The 9,795-nt window shown below is 40.2% G+C and overlaps 1 long non-coding RNA gene across 1 annotated transcript in view; it reads left to right on the top strand.

Moving 5' to 3' along the window:
• LOC126989259 (uncharacterized) overlaps nucleotides 1-3,464 on the top strand; it is a 4,447-nt gene extending 983 nt beyond the window's left edge. Inside the window, exons 1-2 of the long non-coding RNA XR_007743137.1 lie at nucleotides 1-1,325; nucleotides 1,434-3,464. The exon at nucleotides 1-1,325 is cut by the window's left edge and continues 983 nt beyond it. This is a non-coding gene — a long non-coding RNA (uncharacterized LOC126989259). The remainder of the gene's footprint in view (nucleotides 1,326-1,433) is intronic.
• Nucleotides 3,465-9,795: the final 6,331 nt, after the last annotated feature.

Genomic DNA, 9,795 nt, shown 5'->3' with positions numbered 1-9,795 from the left:
CGAAAGTCGAGTTTTACAAATAGTTTTCCCTCGCTCACTCCCTCATGTGTGTGTGTGTGTGAGTGCGTGTGCGTACGTACACGTGTAGGTATTACTTCTACCTCAGAGGAATAGCAATTAAAGGAAGGAAGGGGTTTTCGTGTGCGCATGTGTGTGTGCGTATCGGTGTATGTGCGTGTGTGTGTGTACTCATGTTTATATTGGTAAAAAAAAAAAACTATTATGAAAGAGAGAGAGAGAGAGAGAGAGAGAGAGTATAACATTGTACAGCCCATAGTATTAATTTCCTCATTATAAATTCTTACAAATATTATTACCATTATTAGAAGCTTTATTAGGAGAGCTGAAAACAAGCAAGCAAGAAAAGAAGAAGACAAAAGAAGAAAATGATGATGATAATGAAGAAAATGATGAACAAAATCACCACAGAAAAGAAAAAAGAAAGAAAATGAGACACAAAATCGGGTGTTGTAATTTATCAGCGAATTACGAAACTGTCACAATTTTATTTATTTTTTACTTTCTTTACGATTTCCGACGATGTGTTCTCCCGATATTTTCCTTCTGATTACCGACGGTGTGTTCTCCCGATATTTTTCTTCCGATATCTGAATACCCTACGCCCCTGTCCACCCAGCAGTGAATGGGTACCAGGTATTAATCGGGGGTTGTGTCCCGTGTCCTGGGGTGTGTTCCCTTCTCCTATAACTCATTCCCCTTCTGTCTCTCCGGCATATGACCACAGAATGAGGGAGATATGGAGGAAGGAGAATAAGGAAGAGAGAGAGAGGGGGGGGGGAATGAGAAAGGGAGGAAAGAGTAATTGGAAGAGAGATAGAAGGGAACGAGAGAGAGAGAGAGAGAGAGAGAGATGTTGCGCCCACTCAACAAAACTTTCCAAACTTTCCGACGATGTGTATTTCTGATATTTTCTTGATTTCTTGCTTTATATTAAGGAAGTTGTGTACACTCTTAGAGGAATATAGTGAAGTTTTTATTGCAGAAGAAAATGGAGGAAGAAAAAAAGTGAAGAGAAGGAAGTTTTTATCAATAAGGAAAATAAAACACAAGGAAAAGTAGGTGAAGTTTTCATAAGTAAGGAAAACAGTGTTGAAGGAAAATAATGCAGGGAAGAAATGGAAGTTTTTATTAATAAGGAAAAAAACGAACCAAACTTTTAAGAAGGTGAAGTTTTTATTAGCAAGGAAAATAAATAAGGAAAAGAAATGGAAGTTTTCATTAGCAAGGAAAAGAAGGAAGTTTTTATCAGCAAGGAAAATAAAACAACGAAAAGAAATGGAAGTTTTATTAGTAAGGAAAAAAAGGTGAAGTTTTTATTAGCAAGGAAAAACAGGAAAGAAATGGAAGTTTTTATTAGCAATGAAAATAAAACAACGAAAAGAAATGGAAGTTTTATTAGTAAGGAAAAAAAGGTGAAGTTTTTATTAGCAAGGAAAAAAACGAAAAGGTTAAGTTTTTATTAGCAAGGAAAATAAAACGAGAAAAGAAGGAAGCTTTTATTGGTAAGGAAACAATGCAAGGACAGAAGAACCATTTTTATTTACACATCAGTAAAGCGGAAAAAAATAACACAAAAACCAAATAAACAGAAAAGAAAGAAGCTGTTTTTATTACGCGTTTTATCAGGAACCGGAAAAAAATAAAATTGGAACTAATAGAATGACAAACCGGGAACATGGGAGGATTTTTTACGGACATACTTTGTGTTTTCTTTGTAAATTTAGAGCGAGGAAAAAAACTCAACTGGGAAGACTTCTTAGGGAAACATTTATGCATGGTGTGTTTGTGTAAATGAGGAGAAAGAAGGATAAAAATTGCTTAAAATAATGTAAACAAACTCATTTAGCATCAGTGTAAACAAGTCCAGCTGTGAAGAGGTAGTGTAAACAATAGGTTATCCTCAGGTAACTCAATACAAACAAACAATAACAATGTAAACACTTGTCTGCTTGATGTGAATGTAAACAAATGAGTAAACAAGGTGTGTGAGGCTTGTAAACAGTGTAAACAATAGGTATAGTAGACAAGCAAGAGTGTTTGGTATGTTTGGGGATACAGGCAAACAGTAATGGATGTAAACACTATTGTCTGCCAGGGTAAGAGTGTAAACATGGATGTGAGTCTTGTAAACAGGGTAGAAAAGAAGAATAATTTAAAGTAAAGTGAGCGTTTCTTATGTCCAGAGATACAAACAAGTAGTAACGGATTGTAAACACGTATTGTCTACCAGTATAAGTGTAAACAACTGGGTAAACAAGTGTGTAAGGCTTGCAAACTGTAAACAGAGAGAAATCGTAGTAGAGTGAGCGTTTCTTATGTAGTAGCAGATTGTAAACACGTATTGTCTGCCTGCATAAGTGTAAACAACTGCATAAACAGGTGTATGAGGCTTGCTAACAGTGTAAACAGAAATAGCGTGAGTGTTTGCTGTGTCAGGAGATTGTACAAAGTGTCAAATATGTATAGAGACCGCGAGTTTTTGTATATACGAAAATACGTGCGTGTGTGAGTGTGCAAACAAGATGATATTAGGTCAAACAGGTGATTGGGATAATGTAAACAGGCTGCCATTATGAGAACTCTGTAAGATATCGCAAAAAATGAGAACTTTGAGCATTGTGGAGTAACTTAGAAACATACCCAGCAATAATATGAATGTGAGAAATACGTTTTGATATATGGAAAGTCCGTGATGAATGTGAATAATGGAGAATGCGATAGAATGTATTGAGTGGATGTTGCGTCAAGTTTCGGAAAGTTGGGATAGAGGATGTTGAGTCGACGTGGAAGTATTGAATTAGTCGAAAGAAAAGGTTAACATAGAAGATACTGATGTTGGATATTGTGAAACAGGTGATGGAAATAATGTAAAAAATCCTCCATTATGAAAACTCTGTAAGATATCTTGAAAATGAGAACTTTGAGCATTGTGGAGTAACTTAGAAACATACCCAGCAATAATATGAATGTGGGAAATACGTTTTGATATATGGAAAGTGCGTGATGAATGTGAAAATGGAGAATGCGATAGAATGTATTGAGTGGATGTTGCGTCAAGTTTCGGAGAGTGGGGATAGATGTTAAGTTATATGAAAGTACTGAATTAGTTCGAAAAGGTTATCATGGGAAATACTGATGTTAACAATGGTAATACTCAATGAAAAAGCGAAGTTTGTGAGAATGCATAGATAGATAGATAGGAAATATTTTAATGTAGGGTGAACACAGGAAAAAAAATTATTAGGAAAAATATTGTTGAGTGTATATGAAGAAGTTGTATGATTCAAATGTTTTAAAATGGATGAGGAAAAATGAAAATGAGGGGAAAAAATGACAAAGAAAAATATTGGTTTGTATAAATGAAAAATTTGTATAATTTGAATATTTTAAAATGGATGAGAAATGAAAATGAGGTGTTTGTAAGGGGAAAAAAATGACGAAGAAAAATATTGTTATGTATAAATGAAGAAGTTGTATAATTTGAATGTTTTAAAATGGACTAGAAATTATAATTAGTTGTTTATGAAAATGATAAAAAAAAAAGCTTACAGAAATGTTTTTTGAATGTGAGGAGGAAAAAATATATAGAAGATGATGATGAAAAAGCTTGATAATTAATGATGCAAAAAAGTTAAGGACAGTGAAAAATAGTGTTATGATTGATGCTGATGGTGAAAAATTGTACAGAGAAAATATGAAAAAATGGTTTGTAAATGAAAATGAAGAAAAATTTGGTTTGTAAGAGAAAATGAGGAAGAAAAATCAGTTTATTAAAGAAAGTGTTGAAGAAAATGAAGAAAAAATTGGTTTGTAAGAGAAAATGAGGGAGAAAAATCAGTTTATTAAAGAAAGTGTTGAAGAAAAATCGGTTCACAAAAGAAAGTAGCGAAGAAAAATCAGTTCTAAAGAAGTGACAAAATGAAGAAAAAATCGGATCACAAAAGAAAAAAATGAAGAAAAAATTAGTATATCAAAGAAAGTGATGAAGAAAATTAAGAAAAAATCAGTTTATAAAAGAAAGTGATGAAGAAAATTAAGAAAAACTCAGTTTATAAAAGAAAGTGATGAAGAAAATCGGTTTACAAAAAGAAAATGACGAAGAAAAAATCGGTTTACAAAAGACGACTCTGAAAAAACAAGTTGATAAAAAATAATGGAAAAAAAGTTAATAAAAAAATCGGTTCTGAAGAAAAATGACTTAGAAAATCGGTTTACAAAAAGAAAATGACAAAGAAAAAATCGGTTTACAAAAGACGACTGAAAAAACAAGTTGATAAATGAAAATGATAAAATAAGTAAGAAAAAAATCGGTTTACAAAAGAAAATAATGAAGATAAAATCGGTTTACAAAAGACAAACTGAAAAAAACAAGTTGATAAAAAATAATTAAAAAAAAAAGTTAATAAAAAAATCGGTTTAAGAAGAAAATCGATTTACAAAAACAATGAAGAAGAAAAATCGGTTTACAAAAAGAAAACAATGAAGAAAAATCAGTTTACAAAAGAAAACAACAAAAGAAAAATTGGTTTACAAAACGACTCTGAAAACAACAAGTTGATAAAAGAAAAAAAAAAAAGGTAAGGAAAAAATCGGTTTACAAAAAGAAAATGATGAAGAAAAAATCAGTTTACTAAAAGAAAATGATGAAGAAAAATCAGTTTACAAAAGAAACAGCAGAAGAAAATATCGGTTTACAAAAGAAAACGACGAAGAAAATATCGGTTTACAAAAGAAAATGACGAAGAAAAAATCGGTTTACAAAAGAAAACGACGAAGAAAAAATCGGTTTACAAAAGAAAACGACGAAGAAAAAATCGGTTTACAAAAGAAAAGGACGAAGAAAAAATCGGTTTACAAAAGACGACTGAAAAAAACAAGTTGACAAAAGAAAAAAAGAAAAAAAAATGGGTTTACAAAAGAACAACAAAGGAAACAGGTGCCAACAGAGAGGTCGAGGGTTGTTTACAATGTTCTGTTGGTCTGTCTGTCTGTCTATCTGTTAGCCATCACCACTTCCTGCGTAGGCCTCCATCTGTCTGTCTGTCCATCCAACTGTCTGTCTGTCTGTGTCTGTTGGTGTGCTCCGCTTCACCATGTAATGTATATATATGTATGATAGCGATACTTCTAGGAATAAATGAATTTTAACACATAGTGATATTTATTGACCTTAGTATTTAGTTATATGGGAGAGCTTGTGATATGGGGGAAGGGAATGGCCGAGGAAGGGAGAGCTTGTGATATGGGCGAAGGGAATGGCCGAGGAAGGGAGAGCTTGTGACATGGGTGTAGGGAATGGCCGAGGAAGGGAGAGCTTGTGATATGGGTGAAGGGAATGGCCGAGGAAGGGAGAGCTTGTGATATCAGTGAAGGGAATGGCCGAGAAAGGGAGAGCTTGTGATATGGGTGAAGGGAATGGCCGAGGAAGGGAGAGCTTGTGATATGGGTGAAGGAATGGCGAGAAGGGAGAGCTTGTGATATGGGTGAAGGGAATGGCCGAGGAAGGGAGGGCTTGTGATATGGGTGAAGGGAATGGCCGAGGAAGGGAGGGCTTGTGATATGGGTGAAGGGAATGGCCGAGGAAGGGAGGGCTTGTGATATGGGTGAAGGGAATGGACGAGGAAGGGAGAGCTTGTGATATGGGTGAAGGGAATGGCCGAGGAAGGGAGGGCTTGTGATATGGGTGAAGGGAATGGCCGAGGAAGGAGGGCTTGTGATATGGGTGAAGGAATGGACGAGAGGAGAGCTTGTGATATGGGTGAAGGAATGGCCGAGGAAGGAGGGCTTGTGATATGGGTGAAGGAATGGCCGAGGAAGGGAGAGCTTGTGATATCAGTGAAGGAATAGCCGAGGAAGGAGAACTTGTGATAAGGGTGAAGGGAACGGCCGGGGAAGGGAGAGCTTGTGATTTGGGTGAAGGGAATGGCCGAGGAAGGGAGATCTTGTGATATGGGCGAAGGGAATGGCCGAGGAAGGGAGGGCTTGTGATATCAGTGAAGCGAATGGTCGAGGAAGGGAGGGCTTGTGATATGGGTGAAGGGAATGGCCGAGGAAGGGATAACTTGTGATATGGGTGAAGGGAATGGCCGAGGAAGGGAGAGCTTGTGATATGGGCGAAGGGAATGGCCGAGGAAGGGAGAGCTTGTGATATGGGTAAAGGGAATTGCCGAGTAATGGAGAGCTTGTGATATGGATGAAGGAATAGCCGAGGAAGGAGAGCTTGTGATATGGGTGAAGGAGGAATGGCCAGAAGGGAAGCTTGTGACATGGGTGAGAGGAATAGAATATGAAATAGGAAGAAAAGAAGAAAAAATGAAGTCGACAACATTGAGATCAAAAATGGCGCCTAAATGTGAAATCGGAAGAGGAAGAAAGAAAATACAAATATATAAAGGAAAAATAAAAACGTGGGCAGCACCAGATGATGAAAATTGGTGCTAAATACAAAACGGGAAAATATAATAGGAAAAAAAAAAAAAAAAACTTGGTGTAATTTTTAAAAGACCCAAAATTGGGGAGAAACATGATGCTGAGAGGGTCGACTGGAAGGCAGCACACATTTCTCCTTTTATAACTAAACCGCGGCCTGGCCTCGATTATAAGTGCACCAGCTCAACGCCTCCCACAGCCCCTCAGGCCTACAGGGTGGTGGTGAGCCTATAAACCCGCGGAAGAGGGTGAAAGCCAGGCCTGGCGGTGGATGTTTACGACCATCCACTGACTGCCCGGCGCCCATGCCTGCCGCCGCGGTGAGTGTACTATGTCTTATTTTGGGGTCCACGGGGTTATTTATGGTTTATTATGTTGATTTAGGTGACTCAGCAAAGGTTGGAGGTCCCTACGTGTTATATGTCACCCCGAGCCACGTGTCCTCCCGCCACCCCGGGGGCCATGGGAGAGGGAATCTTATATTTAAATGTTCGTGTCTCCTGGGCCACACTAAGCCCCTGGGGGTGAGTGTCTCCTGTACCACACCAAGCCCCTGGGGGTGAGTGTCTCCTGTACCATACCAAGCCCCTGGGGGTGAGTGTCTCCTGGGCCACACTAAGCCCCTGGGGGTGAGTGTCTCCTGGGCCACACTAAGCCCCTGGGGGTGAGTGTCTCCTGGGCCACACTAAGCCCCTGGGGTGAGTGTCTCTTGGGCCACACTAAGCCCCTGGGGGTGAGTGTCTCCTGGGCCACACCAAGCCCCTGGGGGTGAGTGTCTCCTGTACCACACCAAGCCCCTGGGGGTGAGTGTCTCCTGTACCACACCAAGCCCCTGGGGGTGAGTGTCTCCTGGGCCACACCAAGCCCCTGGGGGTGAGTGTCTCCTGGGCCCCACCAAGCCCCTGGGGGTGAGTGTCTCCTGGGCCACACCAAGCCCCTGGGGGTGAGTGTCTCCTGGGCCACACCAAGCCCCTGGGGGTGAGTGTCTCCTGGGCCACACTAAGCCCCTGGGGTGAGTGTCTCCTGGGCCCCACAAGCCCCGGGGGGTGAGTGTCTCCTGGTCCACACCAAGCCCCTGGGGGTGAGTGTCTCCTGGGCCACACCAAGCCCCTGGATGTGAGTGTCTCTGGGCACACAAGCCCCTGGGGGTGAGTGTCTCCTGGGCCACACCAAGCCCCTGGATGTGAGTGTCTCCTGGGCCACACCAAGCCCCTGGATGTGAGTGTCTCCTGGGCCACACCAAGCCCCTGGATGTGAGTGTCTCCTGGGCCACACCAAGCCCCTGGATGTGAGTGTCTCTTGGGCCACACCAAGGCCCTGTCGTGTGGAGTCTGGCTTTTCAGGGGCTGAGGAACCTCCCATATCCAAATAGGCTGAAACATCTAAACTTACATTCACTAGAGAGATGAAGAGTGCGGGGAGATCTGATAGAAGTATTCAAATGGGTCAAGGGTTACAACAAAGGCGATATAAGTAAAGTACTGAGAATTAGCCAGGAGGATAAAACACGCAGTAATGAATTTAAATTAGAAAAGTATAGATTTAGGAGAGATATAGGCAAGCATTGGTTTAGTAATAGGGTGGTGGGGGAATGGAACAGACTCAGCAATCACATAGTGAGTGCAGGGACGATAGCTTGTTTTAAGAGTAGACTGGATAGCTACATGGACGTGGATGACAGGTGGCAGTGAGGTGTGGGTGCAGTAAGGTGACAGGGTACTGGTGCATACGCCCGTGCCGAAGGTTAACGAGAATCAAGCCTCTACCTGTAACCCCTGAAACTACACCTCGCCCATCGTGAGTAGTGGGGGGGATTCTGGAGCTGCCCTGTGTAGGCCACCCAGTCTCTTGCAGTTTCCCTGTGTTCTTATGGTGCACGCAGCCACAGGTCAGTCTGTCCGGGGGTGTGGTGAGGGTGCCCGGGTCACCTGTGTGTGCTCCCTCTCCTACTGTGTGGCTGTGAGACATGGACGCTGAACGGTGACATAGAGAAGCGTGGCGATGCCTTTTTTACTGCACACATATACTTATAAAAAATACTTATACAGCAGGCTCTTTTATTGTTTCGTTTTTTTGTGCTCTTGTGTTGTCTCCTTTGCTGTAAAAAAAAAAAAAAAAAAAAAAAAACCATCACAATATACACATACCCACATCATACTGCACACTTTCTTCTCACGACAAGGGAGGGAGACAGTTCAAGGGTGGGGGGGAAAAAAAAAAAAAGCCCTTTGCCCTGATAACAGAAAACAATGAGTGTCCAAAAGAGAGACAAACGTACAGACATACACCATTCTTTTTTTCTTTTTACTACACACACACACACACACACACACACACACACACACACACACACACACACACACACACACACACACACATACATTTTCTTTCACCAATAGCATATCAGAACCACAAACACATACTGACCATTCTTTCTCTTCTCACTAAACAAACACACACACACACAAAAAAACTCTTCCACATAACACACACACACACACACACACACACACACACACACACACACACACACACACACTTATTCTCTCCCACCAATAGCATTTCAGAGCATACAAAAAAAAAAAAAACATGTACTTCAATAATACATAAAATAGAACCCACCTTTTGAAGTTGTCGGACTCTATACAATCACATAATTAAATATTGATTGAGGCGGAGAAGTTTGGGCCAATTACAGTAGTGGTTGTCAATACTGATGAATGATTGATCGAGAGAGAGAGAGAGAGAGAGAGATGGCAAATAAAAATGAATAAAGAGGAAAAATAACTGGAAAAGAAGGAAAGGAGAGAGAGAGAGAGAGAGCATTTTTCTTCTAACTTACTTTTTCTCTTTAATTTGAAACTGACATTTGTATAAAGTTCATCTTAGAGAGAGAGAGAGATTTTCTTCCAGCTGACTTATTCTCTTTAATTTGAAACTGACATTTGTTTGAAGTTCGTCTGAGAGAGAGAGAGAGAGAGAGAGAGCAACACACTTCTAACTAACTTTTCTCCTTTACTAAAAACTTTGACATTTAAAGTTTGTGTCTATAAAAGAGAGAGAGAGAGCATTAACTTTCTTTCTTTCTTTCTTTTTCTCTCTTTCAAAACAAACATCACAGTATTTATTTAAAGTTTACAGAGAGACACACTACACTCTCTCTCTCTCTCTCTCTCGTATACATAATTGAAAGACGCCTTGACCACTGATCAATTTCCTCTGGACAAAGAAAGTCAGTTGAGGACAGAATTTTATAGGAAGAGGAGGTGCTGGTAACACTGCTCTCCTTCCACCCCAGCGTTCTCTAGTGTGTTTTCAAGTGTAATTCACCACGGCCTGATCACG

This window comes from Eriocheir sinensis, unplaced genomic scaffold (assembly GCF_024679095.1).
Source record: "Eriocheir sinensis breed Jianghai 21 unplaced genomic scaffold, ASM2467909v1 Scaffold1114, whole genome shotgun sequence".
Lineage (NCBI taxonomy): Eukaryota > Metazoa > Arthropoda > Malacostraca > Decapoda > Varunidae > Eriocheir > Eriocheir sinensis.
This window is presented reverse-complemented; position numbering and strand designations above follow the sequence as displayed.